Below are 13,259 nucleotides of genomic sequence, written 5' to 3'. Positions count from 1 at the left end.
CCTACTGCTCCTAGCCGATCAGGCAGGGGCTTCCGATACCGCAAGGGTATAAGCATCTGTGTACCAGGTGGGATGTCCACAGATGCGACGGACAGCGCCTGCACTTGTACGGCCGAAGCAGGTCGCCCCCAGGGCGACGGCAGAAACGAGATTTGACGGCCCCCCGGCAGTTCAATACAATTCTCATTGATTTTGATCAAAATGGGCATCTTAGCCAAAAAATCGGTGCCTAACAAACAAGGAACCGCCAAAGATCTCGATATCAACACAACACCCGAGGCCGACACATCCCCAATAGATATCTTAGCATCCACCTGACCCACGATACCCATGCTACCCCCGTTCGCAGCGACGCACGACCCATAAACCGGACGCACAGCCCCCGGCGGGATGCCCAACAGATGGAAAATGACATCCGAAATAATAGTCGCAGACGCGCCGGAGTCGACCAAAATGTATATGGCGGCCTCTTGCCGCGTGGGCAATGGCAGCGGCAGGACAGGCAACGTGGCGGCCCGCGGAGCACCAACTGCGTCCTCCATCGTCCCTGGCGCGACGAGATGGCACAGATGAGCCAGGACGTCCTTAAGTGCCTCCAGTTGTACCGCCATCGCTTGCCATCGTTGATCCGCGTCTGATGATGTCGACGGACCCGCCACCGCGCCAACATCTTCCACTCCCGTTCCCGTGGTCGCCTCAGCCGGGCTCTCCTCCACCACCCCAACAGGATCCGTGGTTGGAGGGAGTTCGTCGTCGTCGGACGAAGAAGCCGATGCAGGCGCCGGATTAACTTTCTTCCTCACTTGTTTCGACATGCCGTTGCACTTCCGACACCAGTGTAATAAACGACTGGACCACGATGTCTGGCTCAGTGTCCTTTATTCGGTTCGTGCTGTACACCCACACGGCTGTCTTTACTCTGTAGCTTCTCCACGGTGCTGACTCCAATGTCGGCTCGATCCACAACAGCAGCCCCGCTGCTGTTTCTCTCACACAGCCCCCCTTGGCTGTACTCGCTGCAACTCCTCTCTCTCTCCGCAGCTCTGACAGCCTCGTGCTGTCTCCCTCTCTCCCTCCGCAGCTCTGACAGCCTCGTGCTGTCTCTCTCTCTCTCTCCGCAGCTCCACCTGGCAGCCACACCGCTGCCTCTAACACGCAGCCCTTCTGGCTGTCTCCTCTGCAGCTGCACACCACTCCGCAGCTTCCTCTTGTCTTCGGGGTTGGCTCCCGATGGCCGTCGGTGCCCCCCCCTCTTCTCACTTGCCCGCGTGGCCTCACTCTTTTCCGCTCACACCCCGACTGACTTCCCCTTCCGGTTTACCCACTTAAGGACCCGAACCTTCCACCCACGTCACATGACTCCACCCCCCGTGACGTCACATCCGGAAGGTCGCTTACGCCCGCATTACACAAGCAACAGCGATAGCCGGGATGGTCGCTGCCCAAGAGGGACTGTCGGAGATCACCGTGCCGGAGATGGAGGAGCCAGCACCGGGAACGGGTGAGAACACAGCACCACAATCATTGGGCTCCATCCTCACTGGGCCAGAAGGCCCATTGGAGGCTGCCCGATAAAGGACCATTTTGGAACCCCAGAGGGATGGGGAAGGGTCACCTCTGTCACGCTTAGTGGGGCTGACACCGCTGGCCATCATTAAAACAGAAATGATGCGAAATTCCCGAGGCCCAACAGTAATGGCCACCCCGGGTTTTAGCGGTGGTGCGTTGGAACTGCGTCGGGAGGTGCGAGGACAATGGTCCGAGATGCATGCGGTCGTTCTAACCAGGGGAGCGGAATGCCAACAGGTCGTGGGCGCCAACCGACCACGCAGGTTAGGGCGCGTTGAGGAGTTTGTGGCCAAAGCAAGGGGACTGGGGAGTATTTGTTCGCTGATTCAAGGTGGCATACACTTATTTAGAATGGATGGAGCATGAGGCACTGAAGGCTGTCCCCATGGCCCTTAACGACGATGCTTTGATTATTTATTCATCCATGCCAGCAGAGAAAAAGAACACCTTGCAATCTGCTTATCGGCCTTGGCCTATAAAAGCACTCTCATGGCCCTGGCACAGGCTGCTTTCCTGGGCCTGGATGTGGGGGCTCTGGACTTTATGGTTGCACGTTTTTAATATACTTCCCCAGAGGTCCCAGCGCTTATGTCCCATACAATCATCAAACATAACGGCAAAAGCGGGAAACATGGGGATTTTGGGGCAGCTGGAGACCCAAATTCGTGTGGGAGAACTGGTCATATCGGGCCATGTACTCGTCTCCAGCACATTGACGATTCCGTTTGCTGGAAATGGACTAATCGAACCAGCTCCCTATGAAAATTGTGACAAAGGATGCATCAAAATGCCGTCAGGGGAACGTCTATATTTTGCATGTCCGGACAACGGTACCTGGATGTCAGCTCAAGAGCAGGCAGTCACGAAAGAGACGATCACGGTACCTCCAGCAGCACCAATCTTAATTCCCCTTCGATATCGTACTCCTCTGGTGATGGCTCGACCAGACACACCCATATTGGTACAGCCGGCAATGCCGATCATGGATAGACACGCCTTAGAGGAATGGACACCATCCTATGTTTCCACCAAACATTTTTATTCAAGTATTAAACACGGCAACCATGCCTGTCACAATGCATGGGGAAACGGTTTTAGCAAATGTACGGCCCATGACAGCAGGGGGCGAAGAACTGCAGGCAGGAATAATAGCGGATGGAACTGGCCCTGCGAACGAGGAGGCAATGCCCTGGCTGGAATCCATGACAGCGCAGGATGATAACTTGTCCGAGTCGCAGCATTCGGCTCTTCAGACATTTTTAAAAGGCACCGTATGATTTAGGGCACTCTAATTTAATATCCCATGAAATCTACATGGGAAACGCACCACCTATCCGCCAGAATTCAAATCGCTTGGGGCCGGTCGACAAATCTCACGTACAAAGCGTGGTCAATGCGATGTTAAGGTCCGATATTATATTGCCATCTACGAGCCCATGGGGAGCCCCTATCATCCTGGTGAAAAATCTAGATGGTTCTTTGCAGTTTTTCAGTCGACTTCCGTCAACTGAATAAGGTCACAATGGCGGACACTTATCCGTTACCTCGGATTGAGAATTCCTTGGACGCCTTAGCAGGAGCCAAATACTTTTCTACATTGGACCTATCATCAGGATTTTGGCAGTTACGGCTGGATGAGGATTCGAAAAACAAAACCGCCTTTAGGACACTCCAGGGGTTATTCCATTGTAACTGTCTCCCCATGGGATTACAAATGGCCCCAGCCACATTCCGACGGCTCATGGAGCTAGTAATGACGGGTCTCCAATGAGACGTTTGCCTGATATATTTGGACGACTTCATTGTGCACGGTCGATCCTTCCAGGTACCCACCGGTTGAAGCAGGTTTTCTCATATATCAGGGAAGATATTTGGGGCACATAGTCAGCACAACAGGGGTATCTACTGATCCCGAAAAAATCCAGTGTGTTTGGGAATGGCCCATTTCCGTATTTATACCGGATGTTAAAAGATGTATAGGCTTTGTTTCCTATTACCGCAGATTCATACAGGATTTTGCGACGATTATGAAACCCCTACATGCACTTACAGCTAAAGGGCAGAAATTCCAATGGGTACGGAAGAGGAGAGGGCTATTACAAATCTCTGAACACTCCTTACGGAGGCGCCACCATTGGCATACCCACATTTTTCACTGCCCTTCACACTGGATATGGATGCGAGCAATGTAGGGATTGGGGCCATCCTATCCCAGGTGCAGTCATGTAGAGAGGTGGTACTTGCATATGGCAGACAGGTACGGTCATCGGCCGAACAACACTACTGTGTTACTCTTTGGTTCTTTCGGTAAAGTCACGTATAAAAATAAAATAATAAATTAAATACTAGCATACGACGTTTCGATTGCAACACAAGCAATCATCACCAGGTATAAATGAAATAGAAACACAAATCTAGTATACTTAGAAATGTAATGTAATACAACAGAGAGTCGGATAACATAACAGTCAACACCCTACCTGGTTGATTACGTTCTTCCTGAGAATGCTAAATTTGAGAAAGAGATAAAACACAGAACCAGAGACATATAGACAGACATATATGCGGACAGAAATCACAGAGATACATAGAGAGAGGCAAACATAGGTACACAGAGAAACCACGCCTCTGTGTCGAGGCCTTAAATAGAGAGAGGGGGCGGGGGCGAAGAGAAAGGGAGGGGTTAGATAAATTAGCATGGCAATGAGTGGCACGGTGAGTGGCACGGTGCAAAAAGCTTGAGAGAGGGGGCAGGGGCGGAGAGAGAGGGAGGGGTTAGAGAAATTAGCATGTCAATGAGTGGCACGGTGAGTGGCACGGTGCAAAAGCTTGAAAAAATTAGGAGACAGGGAGAGAGACACACTGAATTAAATAACCTAGCAAAATTTCGATTGCTAAGTTAGTAGTTAAGTGTGAAATTTTGAAGAGAGACAAGACACAAACAAGAAGAACAGACAAAAGCAGAGAGGGAGAGGGACAACAACCGAGAAACACAGAGAGAGCAGAACATAAGAACGAGGAGAAAACTCCTGGCCATTATGCATTTTGTACAGCAATTTTGCCCATACCTATGTAATAATACTCTTGGAGACGGCTTGTGGAATTGGTCCTTTTATTTACTTATCTCAGTTCACAAGCACTCCCCGTTGCTGGCTGGCAACGGGAAGTGGGCAGACAGATCGCAAGAGACGCACCACCACGTGGCACTCGGAGCCCCACTCGCGCGTGGCCCCTCTCTCTCTTCGTTCCTCGTCTGACCCCTTGTCCCTCGGCTCTTCCCTTATTTAATGCCTGGGTCACGTGGTACGCTCCAGCCAATCCTTAATAGCCTGCGCTGAATGTTCCAGATTCCCCATCAACTCCCGGGACCACGCCCCTGACTTGTCTTCCCATTGGCTGAGGCCAAGACCAGCAGAACCAATCACCCTAGCTGACATCCCTCGATCACGCCAGGGCCATGCTCCCAGGCTCTCCCCCATTGGCTGTAGAGCAGGACCGGCAGAGCCGATCACCACGTGAGCCGGACATAGGCTCTCATTACACCTATATAGACAAAAAATTGCAGTGTGGACTGACCACGCAGCACTACAATACTCCTTAGGTATCAACCAACCATCTGGTCAAATGGCCAAATGGATTGAGAGGCTGCAATAATTATCCGATGAAGTGGTCCATAGAAAGAGGGTGCGAGACACCAATGCGGATGCGTCATCGTGTCTGCCCAAGGCAGGTACTTGTGCCTGTGCTAAGGGCTCTCCCAGATGCAAACCACTCTCACCTGATACAGCGTGCCTCACGGCACCTGTGCACATGTGGGAGGTAAACCAGAGCCTCCCTTGGCCGATCGGGATTTAGGATTGGGTCAAGAGGAATGGCGCCGATTACAAGAGGAAGATGAGACGCTTGACGCTATCTGCACCATAGCTAAGCCCAGCCCAGGACAGGATCGGCCTCCAACAGTGTCGAAATTCGTAGAGTACGAAGGGCTGTTGATGCGTTGGGAGATCGATACACAGTCCTACTGTGTACCGATCTCCATACGCAAAAAGTTGGTAGCGGAGGTGCATAGCTGCTGCCTCCTACATTTGGGGGAGCTGAAAACATTGTCCACCATCAAAACACATTATTTCTGGCCAGGCATGATGGCTGATTTTCCGCGCATAGAGCGCCTCATGTGTAGAATGTGCACGGCGGAAACCGCCAGCACACCCGGTATAAGTTCCACTACAGTCAATCGAGGTTTTGCCAGTCAATGAGTTTGTGGTCTTAGATATATTGGGTCCCCTACCTCGTACCGACAGAGGTCACAAATATCTGCTTGTAGGGGTTGAGTATTTTACACGATGGCAGGTAGCGTAGCCCCTGGCAGATCAAATATCTCAGTCAATAGCAGAAGTTTTTGTTCATGGATATATTATGGACAAAGGTGCCCCTGAAAAACTCCTAATGGACCAGGATAAAAAAAAATCCTCAATACTGATACAGGAAGTGTGCGACATCCTAGGTACTAATAAAGTACGCACTTCTCTATACCACCCACAAACTGATGGGATGGCGGAACGACTAAATCGCTATGTCAGGTGGTCAATGACACCAAGACAGACTGGGACTTACATATAGGCAGGATCCTGGCAGCATACTGGTTAGCCTCGCATGTGTCGACGGGATACTCCCCGTTTTATTTGATGTATGGTAGGAAGCCAGACCTTCCCATCAAGCGCTAGCTTTTGACCTCCCAGCTACGGCTGCAAAATAGCAAATAGCGATACGACAGGTCATGCAGCAGTGGGAGAGGGTGGGAGAGGGTGAGAGAGGCAGCACAAGCTGCAGCGGCTTCCGCCCATTTCGCGAATGAACATGGCCAGGCAAAAGGGAGTGACGCCCCTGCCTTTCAAAGTGGGAGTGCATGGCTACACTGCCCACAGGTCCCCTGAGGAACCTCGCCCAAACTGCACCATCCGTGGCAGGACCCTGTTAAGGTGGAAATTCTCAGGCCCCAATATGTACAGGTCCAATTGGGACGCCCGCGATGGTATGTGCACCCCGCCTGTCTAAAGCCGGACCGGTCGAAGCCTACCATGGATGTGTAATGGGTTCCATTTAGACGCTCACTCAACTTGGAGGCAACACTATTTATTAACATGTAACAAACAACTTGAACACTATACATAAGGAGGTGACCACCGTTTCTAACTTAACTACCACTCGGGGGGAATACTACATAACGTGAACAGGGCATGTTAACAGGCTGCCTGGTCATGGACGAAGATCGGAGACTCGAGGACCGCTGATGGCGTCTTCATCCCGGGGTTGAACAACCACACTCTCTCTTCACACCCCACTTATATCTGCGGCGGCGTGGCTGGCCCTGCCCTAGGCCACGCCCCCCTTCCCGATCCTTCGGGAAGGTCCGGGCCCCTTACCACGTGACCACCAAGCTCCCCCCTAGGGCCCCTAGCCCCCTTTTGTCTGGTCATGTGACCTGTCAGGTTCACGAAGAGTGTCCCGGCCTGACGCGACCTCCGTGACACCCGCCTACAGTACCCGTACAGAGCCAACACAGTAGTGACGTCATATGTCACTACGCTCGTACAGTCCTGACACAGTAGTGACGTCATATGTCACTACAGATGCACCACTACACTCGGAAGAACACCCACTACACTCACGAAAAACTGGGTTACCACGAACACCTACACCTTCACCCCTTCACTCACCTTCATCATCACCGCCGAGGTCAGGGAAGTCGTGACTAACCACAAGAAGGTTGCCTTCCTTCCCCAGGGCCGCCTGTGACCAAAGAGGTGAAGCAGCATCCGACCGAGCCACAGCTGCATGGCCCGGTACCCGGGCAATGGCCCGCACAATGCTCCCACGGTGATAGACAACCACCACATGCAAGAACACAGGACCGCGGATAAAAATTACACTGTCAATTTCACACCGGAAGTTGTTAGTCAGTTGTTCGCATGTTGCGGTGGGGGGGTCCGATTGACCCATTGTGTGTACCATCTTGTCTTATGGTTCTTCGTTTGTTGCCATCTAAAATTATTTCTGTATAATCATGCATTTCACACCTACACAGACAAAGTTCAGGACTCCGTTTGAGTCAAAATTGCTTATTTATTGACCAACAAAAGTGTTTTTTCTACCATTAGGGTTACCCCGAATCCTTTGAATTTGCAAGGGGTGTGTTTAGTTGAGGACGACTTTTTCTTCAGAGGGGGTGGTGATGTAGTGCTGAAACTTACATGATCTGAGGGTAGAAATACTCACGTGATCTAAGGATAGTGTCAGGATGACGTCACGAGGAAAGAGGGAGAGAAGTTAGGTCATCGGGAAAGGCGGGGCGATCGAGGCGCTTCGGGAAAGGAAACGGAACAGGGTGGGCAAGTGTGGTGTGGGCTCTTGCGAAATAAATAAAAGTGTCGACCCTCTGACTTCGTCTGGTGGACTCTCTTCACGTACACAGTATGCGTAACACAGTGTTGTATTTTTTGTCAACAGTTTCAACAAATCCTCCACACTTAGTGTAGTATATTTTATTGCCTAATTGCATGACGTTACCTACGGCTTACATTCTGAGTATATTATATTATATATCCCATTTATGTATTGGCCCTGTAAGAATATAATGCAACTTGTGCTTCAATGAATGCTTACCGAAACAAACAAGTAAAGTTTCGAATGCTTTACACTTCAGAGAGTTTTCAGTTTTGGAAACACTTTCTGGAGTTCATGTGTAAGTGTTGCCGATAGGCAAACCCTATTCGGAAATAAATAAATACACGCTCACAGAGTCTAATGGCCCGTGAGTTCGAAGAGCGCACTCGGCTCTCATTGGCGAGCTATCAGAGGGGGAGTTGATAAAGGGCACGAATCGTATCTGACGGTGGAGAACATTCAAATCGGATTGGTCGCCAATTCATTCGGGGAAATGGGTATGGTGGAAATTCATGGAAAGTTCAGGAAAGAATAGAGAAGAGAACATGAGGGTTAAAAGAAAGTTCGGGGTGCCTGAATGGAGTAATTTCCTGATGTTGTGATGTGCTGTGCGGAAGAGAGACGAAGTAAAAATTTAGTGAGTTTATTGTCTCAGAGTTTATTGTCACGAATGAGTGTCCAACAAATACACCCAAAAAAAATGTTGCACTTAATTTAACTAAATTCCAGCGCTGAGAATTATAATACATATATATCAGGTTGATTCATGCAATTGACATTTTTCTGTTACAGTGCAAGTAGAAGAGTACTGCCCCTGGCTTGTGTAAAATATCCCGAAAAGGAGATCCCTTAAAGGGATCTGTCAAGTACATCTGCTTCTGTAGCCACGGGGGGTTGAATTGCTCTGTGAATGGGAAGAATGGATTGTTGATATTTTAAACAGCACATCAACAGCAGAATAGGGATACAATTGGGAGAAAATATCAGCAAAAAACACTTGAGGTTTTTGCTTTGTATTGCCCCCACATACATAATGCAAACATATTCAATAAAACAGTTAAAATAGATTACAATAAATTAAAACATGAAAATCATAGGTTTGTGTTGTATAGATATATGCATATATACAAAACAATACCTATATTTAAATATATTACATCTTCATTGTGAATAATAGCTGTAAGCTTCAAAAAATTGTATACTTTCCCACAATTGTCATTTCCTGAACTATAAGAATGGATGGCTTTGCTTGCAAATACCAAAAATACTGTGCTTGCTATTTACACATTCTACCTTGGGGCAGGAGATAGACATACAATTGACGAGATGTATATCACCTTGCAGATTTCATCAGTTGCACGAATGCAGCAACAATACTTTGTAGTCGAGTGAACACTCGGTTATGTTTGAAATACATATCTTTGTAATATTGAATTCAGTTCTTTTTACATTTCTCTGCGGGCTCTATGTTTTTATTAATACATGTCAAAATATGTTTCAAACCAGTGTTGCTTGAAAAAAATCATTGCACGTCTGTTTTAAAATGGCACGTTTCGGTTATACTGTGAATGTACGTATACTGTACACATTTTCAGATAGAAACAATTCACATTCATGGGCTTTTATGTGGTCATATTGAGTATCTTTGTGTGTATCTGAAACAGTGAACAATTACCGGTGTATGTGTCAATCTATACAGACATACACATGTCATGTATACCGACATCTGCATTGCAATTGTCCTGTAAACTGGTTCCTGTCAATTTAATGTATAAATTCCACTTCTAATGCATGAGCACCAATGGAGTTGAACACTGCTCAATATTTGGCCGACCATGGGGACAGAACTGATATTTTTTGCGTATAATTACTACTACATTACTGCCATTCTACGTGAACTGCTGGCTAATGGTGAATCGAGATTAAAATACATATTCTATTTATAGAGTAGCATCCGTGTACCTAATATTACTTTTTGGTAATTTGGTCCAGAAAATTCCGGTGCCTGAAGGCACAGAAATGGAATTCATTTAAATGTACACTTACCATTTATATTCATGAAATACCCAAAAAACCTTTGTTAAAGCCATATGGAGCCTCATTCAATCCTGAAAGTCCATCTATATGGTGTATTTCTGTTATCCTCCAATACAAACTGACTTACCTGATTATATTATTATTCGTGTGAACATGAAAATAACTATATTCTACAGTTATACATATTAACGTGTAACTTTAACACCAATGTGCCTCAAGAATAACATTATCATCAGCACATGCTAATTGATATGACATATGGTTCAGATACAGTCATTAACAATAACAAAATGACACAAAAACTGCAAGAAGCTAGCAAATACAAGCTTGGACAAAAAAAAGAGGAACACATAGATTCGATAACATAGACTGTATACTATGAGACCTCCTTGGCGTCATCTGGTCCAACACCAATGAAGACTAGGCTCTAAGAAAAGCTGTCTCGGGTGTGGACCACTCAACTTCAATGACAGTGCATATCATTATCATAATCAGAGTTGTTTCTTTTGTTTGCATTTTGACTGCTTGTGTTGTGGTTATTGCAAACATGATCCCTTGTATAAAGGTGTCAGTTTTTGTGCTAGATAAAAAAAAATTACGGGACTCAAACTGTTTATAAAAGTTAGTGAGCTTGGGAAGGACACACCGCTCACGAATGATGAGAGTGGCAACCAAGGGCGGAATACGTCCGAGAGGATCTCCGGCGAAATAGATGGAGCAATAAAATCAGCTCATGTGCAGGTGCTAAGCATATTATTACATGGCCGTATTGTAAGAGGTTTGGGGGGCCTTCATCCAGCAGTGGATTGACCATTGCTGGTGATGACGACGACAATTATGCCGACCGTATTTCCTCTGCTGAAGGTTCAAGCCGAGTAAGGATGAGCTTCTGAGATGTGCTATTTCCCCACATTGCCTACACATACTGCGAGGCCAAATAAGTCTATTTATCCACTAATATCCTCTCCCTTCACTGCATTGGACCTCCAAGTCAGAGCTCATTACTGGGGCTCACTCAGTAAATAACTAATCTTCTTGGCTACACGTCTGGCAAACACAGGGCCCAGACTCACCACTTAACCCATTCAATGCCTCAACCCCTTCCTCGGTTCTTATCCACCGAGCAGCAACCAAATCAATGGGCGCAGTCAGGTCCCGGGCAAAGATGACCTATAAAAGCTTAAGCTATTGAAAATGTATTTTCTGTTTCATGTTTGGTAAAAAAAAAGCAGTGATACATTATCTCAGCAAAACCATGTGTCAAGTACGATACAATAAAAAAAACTATGTAAATGCATAAGTAGCCAGTATTTCTTTTTTCCTTTTTCCTTCTTTGAAGGTCCATCAAAACACTGATGTGAAAAGAAAAGTGGTTTAAATTTAGCACAGATTCCGTGTTACCATGGTTAGTAATGCACTTCTTACATCTCATGGGGACAAGGTATAATCACTGGTACTGAAAAGATATGAAGAGGATAGTGTAGGGGCTGCCACCTTTGCTGCTTCAACAGAAAAAAAACACAACAGCAGTACCCTTGCACATGAACAACTGTGCTGTCCAGCACATTTACTATGTCGAATAAAACATGACAGAGCCCTTGAACATTGACTTAACACAACCATATTGACTTCATGCATTTATGACTAATTACTGGTTCTGGAGTATGAAGTTGATCATTCACATTGTCTATTGAATTAAATGATTCCATCCTAGAATTTCACCCAGATTCGAAATAACACAAGTGAACAAAGTGGAACAAGATGGATGGACATCCAGAATAAACACCTCATTCAAGACCCAAATATCGTACCTCCTGGCTTTGACATTCCTCAAAGGCACTGGTGTAACAATCAAGTGCATCAGAACATTTACAGGCTGATGTGCGCATCTCCTTCATGATTGGAAATGTCAAGACAAGCCAAAGTGATATTATTGCCGTAGAATTTGCTCTGTCAATGGAGGAATAACAAAACTATGCAAACTCCCTGCTGAAGCCTTCTTATGGCTAGCAGAGCTCGACATTGGCATTTAGCTCCTCAACATATTGCCATCCACAAAATTAGAATAGAATAAAACTATCATTAAGTTGCTTTTAAAAGTTGTGAATACCGACTCAAAGTGCTGTTAAGTACTGTTTCTTTAGCTTTGGCATTGGCACTGGTAACATTACTTTTATTGATGTGCAATTATGAAAGACGATGGATATGATATATACATCTGCACACATGTTTATACAGTAAAAATTAGGTTTTTATATGATCTGTGTGTTAATGTACGTTGAACTTCTTTCGCACCATACGTAGCCAACCATGCTAATCGGAGGTGCGGGGGGAAGGACATCTATGTAAAAGTATAAACGTGTAATGTGTTATCCATGTGCACAAACGTTGTGCTCCATCTCGGTGGGCATTATTTAGCAAGTTGAATACACAATGCAGGTGGTTGAATACACAACTGGACGGTACTCGCCACATCCTGTTGTGGATTACAAAGGGCACAATAGGTTTATTCTTTTTTGGGATCTTGACCTTTGCGCACAATCTGCCCAAAAAGTGTAATGTTCTTTATCGACTCACAGAGAGTTGTAAAGGTTTGACCTTGTCATGTTACCCTTGCATTAAACATTATGTTCGGCTCAATTCAGAAGGCTTGGTCAAGGGAACGCCAATGAAAATATAAAGAATTCGATCAAGTATATTGTGAAACCACCGATCACGAAGAATAGAATGAGGAACCCTTCAGCCATCGCTACCCAGAGAGGAAGACTGATCTGCTTCAGGGAGTCTCATTTAAATGGCTGTTCTTCATTCCTCCCAACACATCCGTTCATATTGAAAATACCACACAGGTAAGGCCCTACAGAAAACAATGCGTCGTGAGTCGTTCAATCAGATTTAACATCATTACACGCCCAAGTTACAACATCCCAAAGATGGCCCAACTGCTAATGCATGCAATCAAAGGCTGAATTCAAAAAGACCTTGTCAAATGAAAGCTATTCAGCACTACAATACATATAAATTATCTATAGATACACTTAAACATGATTAAACGTATTTGTGCACAACACATCCTCTTGCAATCCATATGCTATTCCTTTGCAATCGCATTTTAATTTTTACCTTGTTAATTTTCAAGTGACTTTGCGATATTTTCCACTGAACAGAAATGCATGCGATAGAACTGTTTATACAATTGACTGCATTCA

The sequence above is a fragment of the Lampetra fluviatilis genome, chromosome 4 (genome assembly GCF_964198595.1).
Source record: "Lampetra fluviatilis chromosome 4, kcLamFluv1.1, whole genome shotgun sequence".
In the NCBI taxonomy this organism is placed as follows: domain Eukaryota; kingdom Metazoa; phylum Chordata; class Hyperoartia; order Petromyzontiformes; family Petromyzontidae; genus Lampetra; species Lampetra fluviatilis.
Note: the sequence above shows the minus strand (reverse complement) of the source record.